The 25,747-nt window shown below is 35.3% G+C and overlaps 1 protein-coding gene and 1 long non-coding RNA gene across 3 annotated transcripts in view; one reads left to right on the plus strand and one right to left on the minus strand.

Moving 5' to 3' along the window:
• LOC132362380 (uncharacterized) overlaps positions 1-17,938 on the plus strand; it is a 52,644-nt gene extending 34,706 nt beyond the window's left edge. The window contains exons 3-4 of the long non-coding RNA XR_009502348.1: positions 474-543; positions 17,804-17,938. This is a non-coding gene — a long non-coding RNA (uncharacterized LOC132362380). The remainder of the gene's footprint in view (positions 1-473; positions 544-17,803) is intronic.
• The window catches only part of ARB2A (ARB2 cotranscriptional regulator A), a 416,169-nt gene that overhangs the window by 17,303 nt on the left and 373,119 nt on the right, over positions 1-25,747 (minus strand). The window lies entirely within an intron of this gene.

Consider the following 25,747-nt stretch of genomic DNA (forward strand, 5'->3'; position numbering starts at 1 on the left):
CTAAAAATTATATCTCTAATAGTGAAAACTTCAATAATATCACATTAAGTAAAAATATAGTAGTAGAGTTACATTTGCTTGTTTAATAGTTATTTATTCATATCATTCATTGAAAAAAGCATTTAAGATGACTTATATATACATTATAGTAGGATAAAAGAGAAATAAGAGTAAAAGGAGTAGAGAAATAGCATAAAGGCAGGGATAGGGTAAGATTAATACATAAGGACAATGAATACAAAAACCTGTACAACTGCCAGATGATGGCCGAAAATTTGACTGAGCTTTCTATTGACAAACACAAAGAGGCCAACACAGTTGATTATGATTCACTGCATCTAGGTGGTAAAAGCAAACTGGTTGTGGAAAACAGTTGTTTTTAATAATTGTGTCCTTAATGCAGACTTATGACACATTACTAAAGAGCAACTCGGGAGAAGTAACTAAGAGGACATCAATATAATGTGTTTCAGGTGACCTGACAGCCTGTGATATGCTGGCTTGCTCAAGAGATGAAATTAAGCACATCTAAAGGAATGGATGGTTTGTATCTCCTTTAGATAATCGTATTTTTTAAAAGACAGTTGTACTATTGTATTATTTAGATAATTTATCTATCTATCTATCTATCTATATATCTATCTATCCTCTCATCTATCTATCTCACACCTATAGACTGAACCTTTTAAAATGTTCAGGAAAGTTCGTAATTACCTCCTGTTGATCAAAGGAGAATGAGATTGGAACATGTGAATGGTCCAACAAAAAAATTGCCCAAACTGGAAAGCACTTTCCTTCCTGATTGGTAACCAGTATACGGCGGGCAAGAAAGAATACAAACATTAAATGCATTTTTCTATTTAATTTTTGTAGGCTTTCCTTTCTTCTCTTCATTCCCTCATTAATTTCATCTTTTAAAGCCAGATGAAAACCTGTTGTAAGATCCAAGTTTCCTCGTTATGTTTTTAAAGGTGGGCACTAAACACAGAAGTTTTGCACAGTAGTCATGTCCCCAAATAAAATGATGACCCATGCCACAGTGAGCTGATATGGAAGCAGTTAATGCAATACAGAAAAAAACTATTAATAATGTCACAAATTAGCATGATACTTCTACAAAATCTGCATATTCTTTCTTTATATCCATATCATTATCTTTTTCTTTTTCATTATCTTTTTTGCTAATACGGGCACCTTGAATGTGTCTTGAATGTGGGAAGAAGAGTATTTGTTCTCAGCTGACTAAAGATATCAATCTTCCATAAGCCACGAATACAAACCTATTGGAGACTTCAATGTCAATCCTTCTAACTTTAGATAGCCAATCAATAGGTCATTTCCTAAACATGAAGTTTCTGTGTAAGCATTCTGGATCAGTATTTTTAAAAAGAAGAACATTTATTTTTCCAACACAGCACAAGAAACTTGTAGACTTTGACACAGAAAGCAACATTTTCACTTCTATATAACTCACATCTCTTCCTGACATGAAAGAACAGCCAAAAAGAAAAGGGGCAACATGGGTCTCTGTGAAATATATGAATTGTAAAAATCTTGTTTCTTATCTTTAAAAGTGAAATAGAGAAAATGTTAAAAATCTGGGATGATGCAACCCCAAGACACTGAATGTAGCATCTAACATAATTATTAGAGAACATGGTTTGAAATTTGGGGAACAATTTTGGCTTGAATTTTAAACTTCTATTTTATATATGCAAGTCAAAACATTACATTTACTTTATAACTGATGATATTTCACACTTTATTTCAGAATTTCATTTGACCAAAATATAACACTTCAAGACTTATGACCAGAGAGGAAATATCTAACTTATTCAGAAAAGTGAATCTCTTACAAACTAAAATTATAATTGAAGAAAGCAGTTCCAGAAAAAAGAATTACATTAGAAAGTGAGTTTCAGTACTCATAACTCTGGACTTGAAGCTACTTTCTCATACCACATAGTTGAGAGCAGCCTCGTGGACTGCCATTCTAGTGCCTAATTATATATCTAAAAAGACTATTATTGTACTTAAATTTTCTAATAAGACAAAGAAGATGTATCACTATGAAGTCTCAGTAACTCTTCAGTTTAAAAAATTACCTCTAAAAGAGACTGGAATAATCTCATAAGGCAAATTAAAAATTTCAGATTAAAACTATGTTAGATTTTCACAAGTGGACAAATAAGAATCTCCACATCCTTTAATCTATATAGCCATAGTCACTCTTGTGTTATTCAATAACCTATCATGCCAAAAAAAGGAGAAAAGAAAAAAAGAAAAAAAGTAAAGAAAAGGAAAAAGTCCTGACTTTCTAAGGAGGTCTCTGGTGAAACCTTTTAAGTGCTGAAGTTTTAGGCCCCAGAGCAAGATTCTACAAATTTAACACCCCTGGAAATATTGACAGATACTTAATTACAGTGTTACATATGGTGGCAAAACATACACAATGTGAGTGGATATTTTTATGAACAATTATAATTTAAAACAACTTTGGAAATAAAATGCATTTGTAACTATGTCATTCTTAATAAAATTGTTGTTTAGTCAGTACTTTTTCTATATTTCTTCGTACCTAAGGGTCATCACACTTTTTGTAAGTAGATGCAAACATGAAGTTTTCTTTTGGCTAGTAGCTCAAGTTCCAAAACTTCTTTAAAAAAAAAATCATAAAATTTAGTGATAAATCGTGTATAGTGATGTGACTCTAATGTTTCAGATTGAGATATGGAAAAAACTGATTTGAATGTATTCTAAGAAAATAAACTCAGAAGTATTACAAATAAAATTCATTTAAAAATAACTTCAAATTTACAAGGAAGTTGCAAAAACAATGCAGTTAAATCCTGAATATCTTTTACCCAGATTACCAGTTTTTAAAAACATTTGTTATGTTTGTTTTATCATTTACTCTTTCACTTTGTGTACATACACATATACGTATATACCCATATTATTTTTTTCTGAACTATCTGAGTAGGTTACAAATATCACGCCCTTTAGAATATATTTCCAAATTCTCTTATGTAACTACACTAATCAAATTCAGAAGATTTTACACTTGTAAGATACTTTTTACCTTACTATTTGTATGCCAGTTTGGTCAGTTGTCCTTATGGCATTTTTACTTTCCAATACAAAATCGAATCCAGGGACTTCCCTGGAGGTCCAGTGGCTAAGACTACGTGCTTCCAATGCAGGGGGTGCAGGTTCAATCCCTGGTTGGGGAACTAAGATCCCACATGCCTAAGATTCCACATGCTGCATGGCGCAGCCAAAAAAATAACAAATTAGAAAATAAAATTCAATCCAGGATCACGTAGCAAAAACTATTAAGATTTAATAATTATTTCTTTTTATTTTCATCCATTTTTGCAGACGTTTAAAAGATAATTTTATTTAGTATCTTTCGTAAGGTAGTTTTATTTGGTTTCATCTTCAGGTTGAAACTTCAGAATGACAACACTAATTCTAACACTAAGTTCTGTGACATTTTTAGTGAACAATTTTAGTAAAAACATAAGAAAACGATAAAAATATTCCTGTTTAAGCTTACATATCTATCAGTAAATAACAAATATCTATTTGATTGTATTTTTAAAAGAAGTTTGCAATCTAGGAAAGAAGAAAAATCCTGACTATCTCAATGTGTGCCTTCCTGCCACTTTTGCGTTAGGCTTTGGAAGGTAATCTGAATTAAAATTAAAATCAGTCAAATTCTCAATTTGCTAGGAGCTCTAGTAAAAGATTTGATGAAGAGGAGATTGAAATCAGTGACAAAAGTGAAGTTTCTAAAATATTTGAGGCTTATATTTAACTATGATAATTTTCTTCCATACCCATTAGAAAATGTAGAATTAACTGCATACATTGTTGCTGATGGCTTAGAAATAGTTTGCGCAGCTGAACTGAGGGACTTAAAATTTAAGATCTATTTCTGGCTAGTCTATCAATATGCATGAAATTCTGGGTAAGCCGTTTAACTTTGATTTGTCTCAATTTATTCCTAAAAGCAGAAGGAGTATTGTTTACCATACAGATAGACTACTAGGATTTTATTAAACAGTTAACTTAGTGAAATAATATGAAATGCATTGAAGAAACACAAGTACATCTTATTATAAAGAGTCATCATAAACAAAAAATTTGCCTATAAGAGAAAAGAAAGAACGTAATGTTCAACCTGTGCTTGTTGTGGAGAAAAAGAAGAAAATACAGATAAGTAAAAAGAAAAAAATTGAAATCGCCAATAATCCTACCAATCAGAAATAACCTGAAATATATTTTTTCAGACATTTCTTTCCCTATACATAAACATACACTTTTTGTTTACAAAAATGCAATACTTTAATAATGGATAAATTAACTACATTTCAATGCAATTGCATTTAAAAAAATACTATATTGAAGGCTCTTGTTCTGATAATCAGGTAACCCTCCCACTGGTAGCAATAATAAACTCTGTACAAAATATAACATACAGCTATTTGATGGCACTGGAGAGCAACCAGAAGCAGGTATGAACTGCAGGAGATTAAACCCTTCAAAAAAGGGATCTGCATTGGGTGGCTCTTCACTTGAGAGAATTTTCCTTTTTACATGGTGCAAGGTGGCTAGAACCCAAGCAAAAGGCTGTAATTATTGGTTTGAAGTGTCAAAAAGATGGCGTTCAGGGATGCCAGAACAGCTGGAAACTAGGAAGGAAAATTCCTGAAAAAAAGTAGACAACCACAGAGGGGGAAATTTCCAAATATGTGTAAATTCCTTTCAAGTTTTTAGATGAATTTTGAACTGTGTTTGCATGAAGAAGACTCCAAGGAGTTAGAAGACGGCTACAGCTGGAAAGCTGAAAAAGCTGAGCAGAGATTGAAGCTGCTGCCCACCATGGGAGAGACAGTTTTTAGAGTCTGAGTCTTGTCAAATTATAAAGGCTGGATAAACACCATGGGCTTTCCACTGAAACCCAGAAGGGTGATTCCTTAGGTGTAAAGATGATGTCCCAGGTCTAAGGGTTAACCCTAAAAATAAGGGCAAAACTCACCATAACAAAGTATAAAACCAAGTCTGAACAAGTTCAAGGTCATCTACCAGTCATTTAAATGCCCACTACAAGAAAAGCCAGAAGATTAAGACAGAATCCAGAGACAACCATTCATCATCCACAATATCTAACAGATAATAACTTACTAGATACACAATAGGAAAATGTGATCCAAAGAAGGAGGAAAAAAAGAAAACAATAGAAACAAACTTAAAGGTGACCTAGATGTTAGAATTAGCAAACTAAGACTTTAAAGCAACTATTATAAATATGTCCAAGGACTTAAAGAGAAGGCCATATTGAGTGAAAGATAGAGTGGTTGAGCAGACAAACTGAAACCTTAAAAAAGGACCAAGTGGAAAAACTAGAACTGTAAAGTATAATATCTGAAAGGAAAATTCACTGGATGTACTTAATTACCAACTGGAGAAGGCAGAAAAAAGCTCCAATGAACTTGAAAACTGATCAATAGGAATCAACCAAGTTAAAAAAATAGAAGACTGGGAAAAATATGAACAAAGCTTAAGTGACCCGTGAGACAGTATAAAACCATTTAATTTATATGTAATTGGAGTCCCAGAGGGGGGAAAAAAAGAGAATAGGGCAGCAAAAATATTTGTATAAGTAATACCCATGAATCCCAAATTTGGTGAAAACATTAACTTATGTATCAAAGAAGTCCAGTAAATGTTGAACAGGATAAATACAAAGAAAAGCACACTAGGCACATCATAGTAAGACCACTAAAACCCAGAGACAAAGAAAAAACTTGAAAGTAGCCAGGGGAAAAAGGACATAATACATACAGCAGAACAATGATACAGATGACAGCCACCTTCTCATCAGAAACAGTGGAAGCAGGGGCTTCCCTGGTGGCACAGTGGTTAAGAATCCGCCTGCCAATGCAGGGGACACGGGTTCGAGCCCTGCTCTGGGAAGATCCCACATGCTGTGCAGCAACTAAGCCCGTGTGCCACAACTACTGAGCCTGCGCCCTAGAGCCTGCGAGCCACAACTACTGAGCCTGCGTGCCGCAACGACTAAAGCCCGCGCGCCTAGAGCCCGTGCTCCGCAACAAAAGAAGCCACCACAGTGAGAAGCCCGTGCACCGCAGTGAAAAGTAGCCCCCGCTCACCGCAACTAGAGAAAGCCCGCACGCAGCAACAAAGGCCCAACACAGCAAAAAAAAAAAAAGAATAAATAAAATAAATTATTTATTTTAATAAATAAAATAATTTAAAAAAAGACAATAAAACGATAACTTAAAAAAAAAACAAGGGAACCCCCTCCCCCCATCAACCCAGAACTCGACTTCCAATCAGAAAATATGCCTTTTAAAAATTAAGGTGAAATAAAGACATTGTCAGATGTCAAAAACTGAGAGAATCTGTTGTCAGCAGACTGCACTGGGAGACATGCCAGAGGAAGTTCTTTAGGCTGAAGGGAAATGACACCAGATGAAACTTGAGTCTACAAGAAGAAATGCCCAATGGTAAACATAAGGGCAAAAATAAAGACCATTTTTTCTTCTGTTAATTAAAAACAAACAAAACAACTGAACCTTTAATGCAAAAATTGTAACAATGTATTGTGTAGTTTTAGTGTATATGGATTTAAGATATATGACAACAGTAACATAAAGGACAGGCAGATAAATGGAATTATAATGTTGTAAGCACCTTTCATTTTGTATGAAATTGTACAATATTAACTCTAAGTAGACTATGATAAGAATGCATAGATCAACCCTTAATCCCCACAGCAGCCATTAATAATATAAAAAGTCATACTAAAATGACTTTAGGGCAATTAAAAAAAAAAAAACCCTCAGAAGAAGGTAGAAAAGGAGAAAGAGAAAACCAAAAAACCTGGACGAATAGAAAGCAAATAACACAATCATAGATTTAAACACAATCATATTAATAACTACATAAAAGTTAAATGGACTAGTCATGCCAATTAAAATTAAAAAGACTACAAAACAAATGTTGGTGAGAATGTGCAGCAACTCAACTAGAACTCTGGTATATTACTCATAGGAGTGTTAAATGGTACAATCACTTTGGAAAACTTTTTGCAGTTTTTAATAAAACATACACATCTACCCCATGTCTCAGCACTCCTACTACTAACTATTGATCGAACAGAAAACAAATGTCTACAAAAAGGTATGTTAAAAAGAATATTCATAGAAGCTTTATTCATAATAGCCAAAAATTGGATACAGCCCAGATGTCTACCAACAAGAGAATGGATACTTTAATATATTCATACAATGGATACTACTTAGTAATTAAAAAGAATGAACTAGTGATACATGTAACAACTTGGAGGACTCTTAAAAACATTATGTTAGGTGAGAGAAGCCAAACACAAAAGAACAGATGCCCTATATGCCATTTATATAAGTTTAGAACAGGTTTAAAAAAAAATCTGTGGAAATATAACAGAGGTTGCAGGGGTGAGGTGGGGAGGGCAAGAAAAATTGACTGGAAGGATTAAAGAAGAAAATTTTAGAGGTGATGGAAATGTTCTGTATCTTTATAAGGGTAGTGGTTACAATGGATATATACATTTTTCAAAACTCAACAATTTGTACACTGAAGATCTGATCATTTCACTATGTAAAATTTATGTTTAAAAAAAGAATTCTAAATAAAATTAAATATATTTCAAAGTATACTTCATACATAAATATAATAATAAAGGTACCACACTTCATATACAAATATAAAAATATTTAATTCATATCACTGAATAAAACTTATTGCCTGAGGATATATTTTTTCATCTTTGTGCAAAATCATTAGCCTACCCAGGGATTTAAACCCTCCTGAAAATACTAGCAACTGAGCTAATTGGTCTATACCAGTCCTTGTTCTTCTATAGTCTTCAATGATTTAAAATTTAGGAAAAGAATATGTCTATAATAGTTTGATGGTGTTTGGTAACTCTACCTCAAAAAGATGAACTCATCTAATAAACTGTAGAGACCCCAGTCAAATATTTCTGCTAACAAGATTACAGAATCACCTTATTTGCCTTAAGGTGGTAATGTTCTAATTATGTATCCTTGGTGACTCTTTAAGTAAGGAACTTATCATATCAACATAGTGTTGGGTTCAACATTTACAGGAAACAGTTCTGGTCTTTATGAACTTGTCAGTGATAAAGACAGTGTAAGAGCACTTTATCATTAAAGGATTTGCAAAGCTTCCAGAGAATGTTAAAAACTATAGTCCCAGAAGGACAGTTCAGTAAAAATTCACCAACCCTTTTTATTACATAGACCACTAATAAGAATCATCACATCCCAAGGCAGCAGAACTAATGGGCATATAGTAATAATTTAAGCTCTATGACATTTTAACAAAATACACATTTTAACAAAATACAATGACGTAATGAAAATAGGCAATGTACATGTTTTCCAAGGATAAAAAGAGACAATGTATTATTTTTTGTTTGAGTTGATTCAAAAGTATTTGAAGTTCAAATAAAGTCTGGTACCAAGCTATCCTCACTCAAAAGAAGTTTTAAATGACCCTTAAGTAACTGAAGAATCCTGTCTGACAGAGCTAAGTGAATTAACATTCTTCATTTTCCTCCTGGTTTTAGAAGAGGAAGAAATGGGAAATAGTTCTATCATTGGCTTCTCCTCCAAGTTGAAATGCTTACTCCATTGGTTTAAAATCACTGATTTAAACTAATTTTTGATAATCAGGATACTAATTTTCAGTAACACAGAATAAATCCAACCATCTATTAGGATATAGTTTCTCACATGAAAAAATGATCTGAATTTCTGCCATCTTTTGTTATAGTATCGGTTGCTGTCATAGTTAGGAAAGCATTACACGGAAAAATCTTTAGGAAACTATTGAACACATTTAGGAAAATTATCAGATCAACTGTACATTTACAACTTTACCTATATATTTTATGGTGAAGATGGTACACTATGTCTGTTGGTAGAAACTGGCATAATGATTATTGCACTTACTGATTAACTTACTCAATAGTCAACCTTTCCTAAAGTTCATTCCACGGACCTCTCTGGCTTTGTGCGACATCAACAGCTATTGATTTAAGGTTCTGTTTAAAGTTTAGGAAGGCTCCTTACAGCAGCCTTTCTCAGAGGCTTCAATGTGCTAATTAATGTGCACTGTGACACAGAAAAGGGAGGATTCCAATATGTGCCATCTCCCAAACATATCTGACCAATGCGTTTCTCCTGGCACAGTTTCGTGGATTTTATTTCACAAAACACACTTTGGAATATTTTGGACTAGAGGTAATATAGATATGAACTAGAGTTGTAGCAGGGTGAAGAAAAGGAGAGAATAAAAGTGAGAAAGAGCAAATATCGCTTAAGTCACTTATTTCTTAGTGTTAGTTTCTGCAAATGTAAAATGCTATTTCCTAGCTGTAACCTTGAGCAAGTTCTTTAATCTTTCTTTTTTTTTTTTTAATGGAGTATAATTGCTTTACAACGTTGTGTTAGTTTCTGCTGTACAACGAAGTGAATCAGCTATATGTATATATATATCCCCTCCTCTCTTGGACCTCCTTCCCACTCCTCTCCCCCCATCCCACCCACCTAGGTCATCACAGAGCACTGAGCTGAGCTCCCTGTGCTATACAGCAGGTTCCCACTAGCTATCTATTTTACACATGGAAGTGTATGACCCAGCAATCCCACTACTGGGCATATACCCTGAGAAAACCATAATTCAAAAAGACACACGTACCCTCTTTCTTTTTCAACCTGTAAAAATGGGACTAACAGCAATAATACGTACATTTCAGTTTGTGATGAGAACTTAGGTTCATGTACATAAAATGCAAGGACAGTGCCCGGCACATGGCCCTCCTTGAAAAATGAGAGCGACTGTTATTATTTGAGTATTTTGATACAACTTACATGAACTGGACGCTTTCTTTCAGTCTTATAGAAAAAGACATTCGTTCCTATTCTAGCCCATTCTTATACTTTCACAAAGTTAATTTCCAACTGAAAGATTCTAAGAAGACCTGCTCATCAGAAGCCTGTTTACCTTTATTGAATCCAGCATTTAGATTTGACCAAGGAACCTGTCAACCATTGGAGCATCTTGGCACTACTGGTTCCATAGAAAAATACCATTTTTTTGGTAAAGCACTTAATAACTTCTGGTTTATCGTCATATGTATTATCGGATTCTGTCCTTGTAACAAATTAGTGAGCTTATTAGTAAGGCAGAAATCATTATCCCTAAGTCATAGACATGAAAACTGAGGCCCAGAGAGGTTAAATTATGAACTGCCCAAAGTCATAGAACTGGGAAGTGGCAGTGTCTGGACTCAGACTTATGTTCCTGGCTTTAGTGTCAGTATGTTGAGTATCTGAATGAATGAGTGACTCAGATTTTGCATTTTAAAATAATTCAGTTCAGTTCAGTAAACATGGATTGAGTTGCTCCCATATGCTAGACACTGTGATACAAAAATGAATTAGACATTAAAGTCTTTGTCCTTGCAAAGCTTATAATCTAGTGGTATTCAGAAAATCAAAAAACAGGAAAGAAAAAAGAAATCAGGTGATTCTGAGTAGTTTTCTAGGTAATGACCTTGGAATGCTTCTTGGCATCTAGTTCCCCAGAGGTCACCAGAAGACAGTTTATGGTGACCATAGTAAGGGCTTTGTGTAAGAGAGAAAATCTGAAGAACTCCCTCTGTGATGAAGCCTGTGGTCCTCGCTATGCTTATTCATAGTCACTAATATTCTACCACACAGTAATGGAGAATGTTGTGGAAGCATTTGCTATGGTTTCTATAATTCCAGCTTGAAATACCTTCCTTTCTTTGTGTCTATACTTCCTTCCTCAACAGATCACAGAAATGTATTAATAGTTTGTATTTTAGAATGCTTAGTTGTGAGAAAATCACATAACAATGTATTTTTCCTCTCTTTGATATCTTTATATTTCTATTATATTGTCCTCATTCCTTTCAGCATGCCCATGTTTTCCCAAATTTATTACTTATCTTGACTCTATATTGACTGTTAATACCTGTTTGTTCCTAGAATTACTTGAACACACTCTCGGCATAAGAACCCTACATTAAAAAAAATCAAATCCCTCCTTGATAACTGCAAAACTTTTATCATCACCACTTTGCTGTTTAGAAACTTTCCTTTTAAAAATCACTGATTAGTTTTCTAACTGAATCTGAGATCCATTTTTCTGTTCTTATCCCTGCAGCTTTCTGCTGCTAAAAGACACAGTTGATTACTTTCTCACTGACATGTTAGCCATAGCTTCAGACTCAAAATCCTATCATCTCTCTGACTCCTACTTTTTGTGTCTGCTTCCTCTTGAAAATATCTATTTGTAGCTCTAGTGTAGTGGAGAACATACCGTACTTGTAGACATAACCCCTGGGTGAGATGTTTAATTCTAACACGTTCTAGCTTTATGATTCTGTGTGAATCACCTTGCTGAGCCTCAGTTTATTCATGTATAAAATGCAGATAATAACAGTACCTATTTTACATCAGTGTTCTTGATGACTCTCTGAGATGATGTATGTGAAAGTATTTTATACATTTTAAAGTAATATCCAAATGGAAATATTATCTGCCAGTTTCAGATATACGGGATATTTGTGCTCTTTACTCTCTAGATACATTCCCTCTAAGAGCTTATTTTTTAGTTATATTATCATTTGCATATAAATGATTATGTATATATATATATAAGTGGAGACTGGCTTGAACCAATTTATAGGACAGCTTTACAGTTAAAATATATTAGTAATGGGCTTCCCCGGTGGCGCAGTGGTTGAGAATCTGCCTGCCAATGCAGGGGACACAGGTTCGAGCCCTGGTCTGGGAGGATCCCACATGCCGCGGAGCGACTAGGCCCGTGAGCCACAACTACTGAGCTTGCGCGTCTGGAGCCCATGCTCCGCAACAAGAGAGGCCGCGATAGTGAGAGGCCCGCGCACCGCGATGAAGAGTGGCCCCCGCTCGCCGCAACTAGAGAAAGCCCTCGCACAGAAACGAAGACCCAACACAGCCAAAAATAAAAATAAATAAATTTTAAAAATATATATATTAGTAATGGAAAACTTAATGCTTTGCCTCATATCCATCCATTGTTCTCACTTTTCTTACTATGTTCAGTGACTCTATCATTCTAAGTATTTGAGTCTTTAAATCTGGTATCTTCTTCAAATATTCTCTACTTAATGTCTACAGTAGACACTTGTCATTGTTTTTTTGGTGCCCAGCATCTGGTTCTCCTTCCATGCCTTAGGGAACACCACAGTGTGGGAATAGGTGGGAAGTTTCACCTTTTACAACCAGTTAGAAATGTACAAGGGAAGGGGCAGGAAATGTGGTTGACTAGTGTATTTCCATCACTTCTGGAGAAAACAACTCAGTCAGTGATGTCACATTGCTCTGTGGTACAAAGACAGCACATTGTTTTCAAGTAGTTTAATGAAGGGTAGTAGCAGCAGCAGGACTAGGCAGCCTCGAAGTGGGAAAAAAATTAGCTAAAGGAGCATCTCTGCTCCTTTACTTCCTGCCCAGTCACTCCCAATCCTTTATCCTGTTAAATGTGTGTCACAACACTTAGGAGCATCTGGAATCGTTAAGTTTTCCTTTATTTACTAGCTTGTTTTTTGGCTTTTATGTTAATAGTCCATCTGCCTTGACTAAAATGTAAGCTCTTTCAAGGCAGGGACTTTGCTATGTCTGCTGCTGTATCCATCCCAGTGCCTAGACCAGTACCTGGCACACATAAGGAATGCAATAAACATCTGCTGATTGAATGACTGACTGGTAAAGTCTTCTGAATAGTGGGAGCTCAGTAAATGTTGAATTGAATTTAAAAAAATGAAATACAGATATTTCTGAGCTAAGTACTTAACTTCAAATGTTTTCTTTTCCAGAGAAAAAAATATATTATTATGAAAAAATTTTTAAAAATTCAAAAATTCTTTAGATGCTTTTTGAAAAATATAGATGCTAAAGTTCCAAATACTAAAAATGACAAGATAATGTAGGTTTTGCTTCTAACCTGCTGATAAGCCTGTTATTCTCAGTAACCCAATCATTTGAGTAAAATGATCAAAAAAAATATGATTGTTAAAAGCTTCTGGAAGTACAAGAAACATAATTTTAACTGTGTATTTGGTTAAAAATGGGATTCAATACCACTTTACAGCTATGGTATTAACAGGATTCTCACTAAAAAGAGCTATTTCTATTCCACAGAAATAATTTTAAGGAGTCATGTATAATTCACATTCATTTTGGAAAAGTACAGTAAAAAGAAGAAATAAGACACTGTTCATTATTTTGATTTTTAACATATTTTCACATTTAAATAGAAACAAACACAAACATAACACTCTACACATTTTTCTTTTGTTTCCCACCCAAAAAAGAAAGACCAAACCTATCCATAACACTATACGGCAGATTTTTTTTTTTTTCACATCTTCTATGTTTAATTGTGCTGAGAATTATTGACTTGTATCAATATGGTTTTACACAGTATTTAAAAGATTAAGCAACTCCTTTTCCCACTACTTAGGCTTTAAGCACATATTTCATTTTTTTAATTTAATGAGCAATTTATTCTAATAAGTGGATGTGTTAAGACTTTATCATCTATACTTCATTGTTCAATGCGTGTTTGCATGTGCTAACACATATATATGGAATCTACAAAAAAAAAAAAAATGGTTCTGAAGAACCTAGGGGCAGGACGGGAATAAAGATGCAGACGCAGAGAATGGACCTGAGGACACAGGGAGGGGGAAGGGTAGGCTGGGACGAAGTGAGAGAGTGGCATGGACATATATACACTACCAAATGTAAAATAGATCGCTAGTGGGAAGCAGCCGCATAGCACAGGGAGATCAGCTCGGTGCTTTGTGACCACCTAGAGGGGTGGGATGGGGGGGTGGGAGGGAGGCGCAAGAGGGAGGGTATATGGGGATATATGTATACATATAGCTGATTCACTTTGTTATACAGCAGCAACTAACAGATTTTTGAAATTCATTCAGGGATGCAGCTTTAGGCCCTTGTATAATCACTTACATGATAGAAAGAAAATCTTTAATTTTGGGGGATTCATGTGTTTCAAGAAGGCTTAACAGGGATACATGTTTGGTTAGTTAAAGCTTCTTATGGTCAGGGACCATCCATGTATTTTTCATTTTTTTACGCCGTCCCCACTCCCAACCAGGGGTTAGTTGCTGACTATTTGCATACGTCATGCCTCAGTAAGTGTGAACTGCGGATATGGAAGATGAGCTTCTGTAAAAGGTGTGACTTCCATATGTCAGAGAGAAGACTGAGAATTGGATACAGGAGTAAGTTAACACTCTCCAATATCTGTAGATCTGAGATAAGGTAAATGGAATATCAATACCATAAAAACTGCTGCCTTTCTCAGACCACAGTTAATAGTACCAATTCCCAACCGAAGTGGGAAAACTGGGATATAGTTATTGTTGACAAGATCAATGATGCATTGGGCTACTAACCATCCATGAAGAGAGCTGGAAAGTAAGTTCCCTTGGGCCTTCCTGCCTTTCTTCTAGATGTGTCATATTGGATCTTTCATGACATGTTTTATATTTTGTTAGCAATCAACAGAAAATAATGTAATATAAAGGGAAATGATGATTACTTCCCAATATAGAGATGTTAAATTAAAAAAAAATTAGTACCTTGTAGTCTAAGTACAGTGCTGTCTTGAAGAATACAAGTTGAGGAATAACCTTATAAGAGCTCAGTTCATTCTAGCCCAAACATTTCCTAAGTGCCCTGTATACACCGGACACTGATGGGCAGTGGGCATATAAAGAAAAACAAGACACAGGGCTCATCCTTGAGATTTCAGTTCCAATGCCCCCCTTGAAAGGAATCTAAGACACACATGCCTTATTCCAAATTGTACTTGGTGGTAAATGGCATTAAAATGAAATTTCAATGTTATATGAGAAGTTATACTTAGATACATAAATTCTGCCTGTAATGAAAATGACATTGCGTTACAAACTTCCCAATTGAACCGACAGACTATTTCTACTATACTGTACCTTTAGCAAAGTAAACTAATATAGAGACTCTTCTGCTAAAAATGATAGTAACTACATTTGCTATATAATATGTACTGTTTTCTTTAAAACAATGCTTATTTTTTCACAGGGTTTTAGTAAATAAATGGTTATTATCTATATTAGGTTAGTATGAGGCTCCACACTACTTTTTCTCTGTGAAGGTTGAATTGTCTTCTATCCAATTTTAGGTTATATTTCTTCGTGTTTCTAATGGAATACCAATGGTACTACAGCTTGTTTGGCATCTCTTTTAGTCAATAAAAGAAAAATGGCCACCTAAGACTCTCATCACTGGTTTTTGGATTCTCTAACATTCAACTCCTGCCAAAAATGTGTTTGAGACAATGCTATTTAAGAGATATGTTTAGGGCACATTTAAATTATCCATTTTCTAGATTTTTCCATCTTTTGTTATAGTAAAATTATAGTAAGTTATGATAAAAATTAATGTGATCTCCTATAGGAATCTCATCACTGAGTCATGATTTAATGTTATCTTAGAGTTTTATTGTACTGTATTGTATTTCTTTTCTCCTTTCCCTGCTTACAGGATTTTACTGACCATCAATAAAAAAGTTATTATCAAAAAAAAAAGAAATTAAGAAAACAATCCCATTTATAATTGCATCAAAAAAGGATAAAATATTTAGTAATAAATTTAACAAGGAGGTAAAAGATTCATACATTTAAAACTCTAAGACATTGATGAAAGAAACAGAAGAATACACAAATAAATGGAAAGATATTCCACGCTCATGGACTGGAAGAATTAATATTGAAAATGTCCATACCACTCAAAGCAATCTATGGATTCAATGAAATCCCTATCAAAATTTCAATGGCATTTTTCACAGAAATAGAACGAACAATCTTAAAATTTGTATAGAACCACAAAAGACTCTGAATAGCCAAAGAATCTTAAGAAAGAAGAACAAAGCTGGAGGCATCAGACTTCCTGATTTCAAATTACATTACAAACCTATAGTTACCCAAACAGTATGGTATTAGCATAATAACAGACACATCGATCAGTAAAATAGAGACCCCAGAAACAAATCCATGCATATACAGTAAACATTTCTTTTCGACAGAGGAGCTAAGAATGTACAATGGGGAAATGATAGTCTCTTCAATAAATGGTGTTAGGAAAACTGAACAGCCACAAGGAAATAAATGGGATTGGGCCTCTGTTTTACACCATACACAAAAATCAACTCAAATGAATTAAAGACTTGAATGTAAGACCTGAAACTGTAAAACTTCTAGAAGAAAACATAGGCGGTAAGCTCCTTGACACTGGTGTTGGCAATGATTTTTTGGTTTGATGCCGGAAGCAAAAGTTACAAAAGCAAAATCAACAAGTGGGACTACATCAAACTAAAAAGCATCTGTTAAAAAAAAAAAAAAAAATTGTAAGTCAACTACACATCAATAAAGAAAAACAAAACCAGAAACCAAAAAAATAAAAAAATAAAAAGTATCTGCACAGCAAAGGAAACCATCAACAAAATGAAAAGGCAACCTATGGAATGGGAGAAAATACTGGGAAATCATATATCTGATAAAGGGTTAATATTCAAAATACATAAAGAACTCACAAAACTCAGAATAAACAAAAAATCTGAAAAATGCAAAAACCAATCCAATTAAAAAATGTCAGAGGAACATAATAGACATTTTTCCAAAGTAGACATACAAATGCCAAACAGGTACGTGACTAATCATCACTAATCATCAAGGAAATGCAAATCAAAACCACAATGAGATATCACCTCACACCTGTTAGAATGGCTATCTAACAGTTCTAAAAATAGAACTATAAATGATCCAAACACAGCCAAAGGAAATGAAAACAGGGTATTGAAGAGGTATCTGCACTTCCATGATCATTGCAGCATTGTTCACAATAACCAAGATATGGAAATAACCTAAGTGTCCGTCAATGAATGAATGAATGAAGGATATGTGGGATATACACTGGAATACTACTTAAGCCATGAGAAAGAAGGAAATCCTACCATTTGTGACAACATGGATGGACCTTTAGGGCATTATGCTAACTGAAATAAGTCAGACAGAGAAAGACAAACACTGCCTGGTATCAATTACATGTGGAATCTAAAAAAATCATCTCATAAAAACAGAGAAGAAAAGTGGTTGCCAGGGGCTGGGGGGATGGGAGAAATAGAGAAAGGTTGGTAAAAGGGTACAGACTTTTAGGATGAATAGGTAGGATATATAACATGGTGGCTATAGTTGATAACATTGAATTGTGTAACTGAAATTTGCTAAGAGAGTATAACAAATATTCTCATTAAAAAAAGAGAAGACAAGATAGATATTTAAGGTGATGGATACGTTAATTAACTAGATGGGAGGAATCCTTTCACTATGTATATGTAAATTAAATCATCTCCTTGTACACTTTAAATATCTTATAATTTTATTTGTCAATTATACGTCAATAAAGCTGAAAAAATAAAAATAAAAAATTAACTGTATAAGAAATGCTAACTGTATTTTATACCATACTTTCACGGACTATATGGCTTATTATGTTAGTCAGTGTTTCTTGGATAAGAATCCATATGATTTCATTTCATTTTAATTTCAACCAACATTTTTTTCTAGGAGCTGAGGATATGGTGATTAACGAGACAGATGTGGTCACTGACTTCAAGGAACACACAACATAATAGGGAAGTAGACACCAAACAAGTAACTTTACAAATAATTGCTGGTTTACAAATAAATAATATGTGATGATTTCCTTGGTATTTACTGCAAGGCAAATATCTTTTCAGATGGGTGTACATGCTTTTGCTTTTCAAGTGAGGAAGATATAGTTAGCTACTATTTCCTTTTTTGCCTCGACTATAAGGAAGCTAGAGATAAATTTTATGATAAATTAATCATATCAGATCATAGGCTGATGGACAATTATCTTTATCTCTAAACAGTTTCTGAACTTACAAAAATCTTTAACTATTAAGTCTTATATGTCTTATTTCCTGCAAGCTGACTAACGAAATAGAGAGGGACAGAGTATGGGGAAGGGACTAAGCTACAGGTCATAAACAGAAATAATCATGTATTTTTGAAGTTTTATTTGAAAACCAGAATTGTTCTATATATCCACTGTTGTATAAAATAGTATAAAATTATTTTAGAAGCTTCAGCTTGGAGTTGTCTCTAAAACCTGTGATGCTACCAAAAAAATAGGGCTATTAATTGCCTTTAGCTCCATTGCAGAAACAAGGGACTGATTAAAATTTCATGGAAGTACCGTAGAACATTTTATGCTAAAAAACCAGAATTTCATAATCTTTTGAAACTCTGCAGTACTTTAATGGTACTTCTAATAGTGCCTAACACTTGGAAGGGTTCCACAGTTTGGCTCCTATAAAGTGGTTTTTGACAGCAAATGTGCAGGAACCAGAATCTATACTGAAACTTGAATCTGAGCCACTTAGACATCATGATGTTGCCCAAATGTGAAGTGGTTTCCATTGGCAATACCATAATATCTTCTCACTGAAGCAAGAAACTGAGTTTGGGGGATATTTAGCTACCAAAAGAAGCAGACATTATCTAAGTCTTGATCAGAGAGAAAAAAAATTTGAAAAAGACTTTCTGGCGTTCATTCAGTGGAAAATGAAGACACGAAGAAGCCAAATAAAGTTAACAGCTCTAAAGAGAGGCTAGAAACTGTGGTGCTCTAGAGTCCTCGTCATCACTGCCATGCTCACTGATGCCAATAAACACTTATTGATCTCTCACTGTGTGCAAAGTGCAATGACAGGGGCTTTAGTTATAATGATCTTGAAGGTCATGGACTTTATATTATGCCTCCTTATAACTCCTTGTGCTTGGTATGGGGTGTTTGAAGATAGCAGATATTCAGTAAATATGTATGAATTTTATGAATGAGACTGCAAGGGGCTTACGGTCTAACAGGGAGATAGAAGAGAGGTGACTTCCTTGCTAGCAGAGGTTTTTACCTTAACCCCTTTATACTGTTCCTATCCAGCACAGTGTGTAGCACATAACAGGTATCTGAAAATAGCCAATTAATCAATAATGTGCAAATATTTTTATAGAAAACATTGAGCACTCATTATGCTTCAGATGCATTACTACACTGAATTCTCACAACATGGAGGCACTGTTACTATCCCCACCTTAGAGATGACACAGCTAAAGTTTATAGGGGTCAAGTAACTTGCTTAGTTACTCAGAGAGTAACCTGCAGAGGCAGGATTTGAACCTAGGCAGCCCGACTGAAGTTCACGCTCTTCACTATCCTACTGCACATACAAGAAAGAGAAACAATATTATAAGGTAGCATATGTTACAGGCCAGCTGAATGGCAGAGGTAATAAGCCCTCTAACTTTAGAATAAGAAGTGATTACTGAGGACTGGGCAGGAGGGACAGCTTCATGAAGAAAGTGGAATTTGAAGTGGGGTTTGAAAGAAGAATAGGAATAGTTAAGTATTGAGGAAGCAAGAAGATAAGAGAACAAAAAAATGGCTAGAAATGCTAATAATGTATTCGGAGATCAGAGTTAGACTTGTTTGGATAGAATGAAAGAGTTCATGTAGGATGGTAGTAGAAAACCTAATTGGAGATTTAGCAGGAACAAGAGAGTGAAGAACTGAAGAGTTTGGATTTCATTCTTTACGCAGAAGGGGAGCCAACAAAGTTTTTTTTTCATAGAGAAAGAGGTGCGAAAAGCTGCTTTTTAGGAAGCTGTGCAGGATATAATAAAGGGCGAGATTTTAGGAACCACGCGACCAGTCAGGTGGAGGTGAAGAAGACCTGGACTGAAGTGGCAGAGGTAGGAATGAAGAAGAAATTACAGATAAAAGAGAAGGAACCAACAAACATGACTGCCTTGATGATGGAGAGAGGGATGAGTCAGTATCTATGTCACAGATACTGATAATGTCACTGTCAGAGATGGGGACATTTAGGAAGGAGAGTTGGTATTTGGAAGATTACTAAACTTATAATTTGAAACACTGGATTCCTATAGGTTTAAGGCACTTATTAATCAAATAACTTAACAAACATTTGGATGCTGTTATAAGCCAGGAACTGGGCAGGTACAAATGACAGAACAGTGAGCAAGAAAGATATAGTCCCTGTTTTCACAGACCTTAGAGTTTAGGAGAGAGGAGAGGCATTAAATAAGTAATTACAATACAACGAGTTTTATTATGATGACTAAATATAGAGTATTAGGGGAACATATACTAGGAGCATATATACAGTCTAGTCTGGGACTTCCTTGAGGAAGCGATACTTAAGCAATAGGTCATGTGAATAGTTTGGTGCCCCATTTCAGGGACAGTGATTTGTTTAAGACAGGTTATATACCAAAGGTGCCAATCATAATACCTGCCCACCAGTCACCTCTTTTAGTGAAACGACATTACTTATAGGCCTGTTTCAAGGGACAGCAGTAGAGGCCATCTTTTGTACCACAGGATCCTGCACCTCCAGCCCACAGTTGATTGAGCCAGGGACGGACACTGATCTAACTGCAGCCAATTCACAGGACCTCATCTATGGTCTGAAGCAAAGAGATGAGAAACAAATAATTTTCTTAAGAATCTGAATGGAAGAAACCAAGAGACTGGTGGAAGATTGTAGCTGAAGTGAGAACTGGAGAGACCTAAAGATCATGCATTTGCCAAGGTTCTGAGTGGGCAGGAAGAGTAAGTAAGAGGAAGAGGTTGGTCACTATATAGTGAATAGATAAATGACAGAGAGAAACAGAGACTCCTCTAGGGAAACGTCTCATGAGAGACAACTGGCCAAGAGTAGCTGTTTCACACAGCAATGTTAATTAATGACTTTCCAATCACAAGGCGACAAGTACCCTCACGATCACCCATACTCAATTCATTTCACATTAGAGCAACATTATAACGTCTAAATGGCTCAAATTAAAATGTCAGTATAGAGTTCAGTTCTTATATATCTCCTGTAAAAATCTTTAGGAGACAAACTATAAATTCAATCCAAGTTAGCTGAGTGGGTCTCTATTGCTCGTAGACAAAAGGGCTTAATTAAAACACATTATCCCCTCATGGATAAAAACTAAAAGAAGATACTATATTGAGTTCAGCTACGAGGGTAAATAAATTATTATATATAAAAACAAATCTGTTTGCTACCTTTAAACGTATTTAATTGTCATAATTATAGCATGCCTTTCTCAACACAGATGCATATGATATATTCCTAGGAAAACTGCCACAACTGTTGATACTTATACTCAAGTGTTACATTTGTATGCTGTATACCATACACATATACACGAAATATTTATACATACCTAACTAATGTCCTTAGTAGACATCAATTATACAAATGTGCAAACAAAATTATGTAACTTCCTCATAATTCTGCACACATCGCAGGAAAACCTTGAGGATGATCTCCAATATAATCAATTGTCTCTTCCCCCACAGCCTCCTGAGTGCATCACTGGGTAGACAGATGGGATTAAGCAAGTCTGCTCTTGATAACTGCATCTTTTGAGTTTCACCCATGCTCTCTTCTTATTGTGTCAGCCAGTCTCTGTTTTCCTCAACTGTGCTTTCTCCAGTCCCTCTCTTGGTTGAAACCAAACTATGAACAACTGTAGTCAATCAAGTGATAAAACAATTGGGTTATCTGGACCAAACAGTTTACACAGGCTAAAAACATGAACTTTATAGAAAAGTTACTATTTGGGACTAAGGGTAAGGTAACTGAGCTAGTGTTTCCCTTCCCCTGAAAGGAGAGCTAGAAGTTTCCTCTTGCTTTTCCTTTTTTCATTTGGGCTAAAGTTAGTGAATTACTTCAGCCTGGGAGGAGATGAGAAGGAAACTTAGGAGGAAATGAGTAAAGAAGTGATTTTAACTGGTTAGGAGAAGAAAGAAGTAGGTTGAATACACACACCAATCTCTCTCCTGTTCTGTGCAAAGAAGGCTGTGGGATCGACTGTGCAGGGAAAAACTTGTCCAAGGGCATTTGTGACAACAGAGTGGGACTGTCCTCCTTCCAGATCACAGCTGGGCTTCAGTGGTGGGAAGTGGAGCAGGGAGGGAAAGTTCAGGCTTTGGTGACAATGAACTAAAGGTAATTTACATGTGCTTACCTACAAGCACAGTCAAAATAAATAGTGGGTTGTTTTCCCACTGGAATATCAAAAGTTGCAATGAAAAATAATACCTTTTTGTCCAAGTGAAATAAATTTGTTTCCAGACATAATTTCTTCAACAGCGAAGAAAAAGTTTTGAAAGAAATGAAGGAAGATTTTATAATATTAACTGCATTATTTAAAACTCATTTAATTTTACTATAATAAGAGGAAAGCCTACCAAAGGGGTCATGAATCAACAATGTTTTGATAAACATCAGTTCAGTAAGGTAGGTGTTACAGAATATATTCTCTTGGTTTCTAACATGTTTTAAAAATAACATGGATCATAATGTGAAAATATATGCACATAATATGAATTATACAAATAAATAAAAGTTGCAGAAATAGATATGCCAAGTGTACCCTTATGACACATATTATAAAACCTTCACAGTAAAAGTAGACTGAAGGCATTATATCATTTTGGGATTTATTAATGCATTTCTTAGTGGAAGGTGTATATACAGAGATTTACCTTATAAAATCAGATTAGCTATACACCTAAAGAGTTGATGTAATCTACTGAAAAAAAAAGCGCTAAACCTGTTTACCTCTTTTAGTAGTGTGGATAATAATAAGTGGATGCTAAGTAATTTTACTTTAAATAAAACCAACTGAGTCACAGATAACAGACTTTGCAGTTTATATAACTATCTGATTTCTGCATAGTACCTAGAAGCTGCTATACATACCCCAAACAGCATTTTACATCTACTTTGATTAATAGGATATGTTACTAACATATTATCTATGGTTCACAACAAACTTGGGCAACTACCAAGTTTGAAAAAAAGAAAACACTAGTAGAAGAAAGACAGTCCCACGCTGTTACACTGGAGTTGAAACACTGATGGTAGAAACATAAAGATACCAGTTCTAACTTCCAGAAAACACAAACTATTTTTTAGTATTTAAGACGTGAGCTGATAGAACAAAACAGGGACAGGTACATGGTATCCTATTACTATAGAAACATATCCTGTGTTAGAGTTTATTTTACACAGAAAACTGCAAATAAATAATGATAAGAGATCACAGCATGTCTGATAATCTGTGACAACAATTCTAAGGTCATTGTAGCCACCGGAGAAACCTGCACGTCCTGAGCCCTGACCCACAGAGTCTTTATCTGCGTGTGTACTCTCCACAGGCCAAGCATATAAAGGCCAAATGATAATTTACACATGAATCAACTTTCTTTGCAGCATGGGCACCAGAGACATTTCTTTTCTCTGTCACTGAGAGAAAGGCAGCCAGGTCTAAGCTTGTCTCACTTGAAATCATACAAGAGAAACAGTGATTTGCAGGAAAATGGCAGATCAGCAAAGGGAAGCTGTTCTGAATGCATGATAAAAACGGCAGCCACAAAGGACTAGATGAATATTTAGTTTGAAAACAGCCCTGACAGTAACCATGAGTCTTTATCCTATTCAAAACAGGTAGCGTCATACAAACTGAAACAGAGATACAATCCTGATAGAAGATTACACAAGATACCTGGGTGGGTATCTTTAAAGACTTCAAAATCTTCATTTGAATAAATGTAAGACTCATGGATCCTTTGCATCCAGATCTTATTCAGAGTACACAGTCATTTCACATGAATGACATATGGAGGGCATATTGCCCACTTTGATAATTAAAAATAAATCGGTCGAGATGATTTAAAAAAAGCTTTCTCATGAAAAACTGGATACACATTTTATACCATGAAACTTGTAACGGAAAAAACATGTATACAGTGTATTTTTCTTCAACCCAGACCCATTGGTGCTTAGGTCAACTTTTAGAAATTCATTAAACTATCACAATATTGCTATAGCCTTTCTTTTTTAAAATTAATTAATTAATGAATTTTTTTGGTTGCGTTGGGTCTTCTTTGCTGCGCACGGGCTTTCTCTAGTTGTGGCGAACGGGGGTTACTCTTTGTTGCGGTGCGTGGGCTTCTTATTGCGGTGGCTTCTCTTGTTGTGGAGCACGGGCTCTAGGCGCGTGGGCTTCAGTAGTTGTGGCACGTGTGCTCAGTAGTTGTGGCTCGCGGACTTTAGAGCACAGGCTCAGTAGTTGTGGCACACGGGCTTAGTTGCTCCGCGGCATATGGGATCTTCCTGGACCAGGGGTCGAACCCATGTTCCGTGAATTGACAGGTGGATTCTAAACCACTGTGCCACCAGGGAAGCCCCATGCTATAGCCTTTCTTATAGGAACATATAATGAATACTTGCTCTGGCTCATTTAATAGAGGAATGCAGATTTATTATTAAATTTGAGTTAATAGGCCATTCCGAAGAAGATTATGTAATCTTCTAACAAATGACAGGTACTAACTAAATCAATACAATTTTTTATTCCCTTATTACCACTTCTACACTTTTGTGTTTGCCATATTCCTTATGCCTCCTAGAATGCTTACCTTCCTACTCAACAACGCATATCCCTGATTTTCTTCAAAGTTGGTTCAAAGCTCACTGTTTAGGAGCCTTTACCTTAAAGCTCCAGTCGTGGTGTGGTGCTTAGATACAGGAGACCATCAGTGAATGCTGCTAACTACGTACATGGACTGTCAACACACAATGATAGGCCAAAATCTTAAAAATAAACTTTATTCATGAGTTGTAAATATAAGAAATGTGGTATAATTTGTGGTTCATAAAAGGAAATTTGGAATTTTTATTCCTTTAGAGTCCAGAAATGGATCTGTAAACTTCATACCACAATCCATGCTCTGAGACAATGCCCAAAATAATGAGTTATGGGATTAAGTCATATCAGTTCCTGGTGATGAGCTATATCTATAAAACTGGCAGTGAACAGGTTTTTGATATTATTTGTTTCTCTCTACATTTTATGGTAGTTAGTTTTTTTAACCCTTTCAACCACTTCCCTTTCCTCTTTTCTCCTTCTTCTGTATTCCTCCTTTAGGTTGAAACTCTATTTTACCCTATCTCTCTTCTCAGTAACCTATTCATTTCCCCACCTTCTGGCTGTTTAGTAGTTTTCAAAGTCAACATTAGAATTTTCCTTAAACTGAAGGCTTCCAATGGGTAAGAAATATACCTACCATTTCTACATATCTAGAACCTCTTATAGTGCCTGAGATAGTGTTAGCTATTCAGAATATTCTTGAGAACTCTCAACAAACTGTGTATAGAGGGAATGTAGTCCAACATAATAAAGGCCACATATGACAAGCCCACAGCTAACATCATACTCAACGGTGAAATGCTGAAGCCTTTTCCTCTAAGATCGGGAGTAAGACAAGGATTTTGATTCTCGCCACTTTTAGTCAGCAGAGTACTAGAAGTCCTAGCCAGAGCTATTAGGCAAGGAAAAGAAAGAAAAGACATCCAAACTGGAAAGGAAGAAGTAAAACTGTCC

This window comes from Balaenoptera ricei, chromosome 3 (assembly GCF_028023285.1).
Source record: "Balaenoptera ricei isolate mBalRic1 chromosome 3, mBalRic1.hap2, whole genome shotgun sequence".
Taxonomy (NCBI): Eukaryota; Metazoa; Chordata; class Mammalia; order Artiodactyla; family Balaenopteridae; genus Balaenoptera; species Balaenoptera ricei.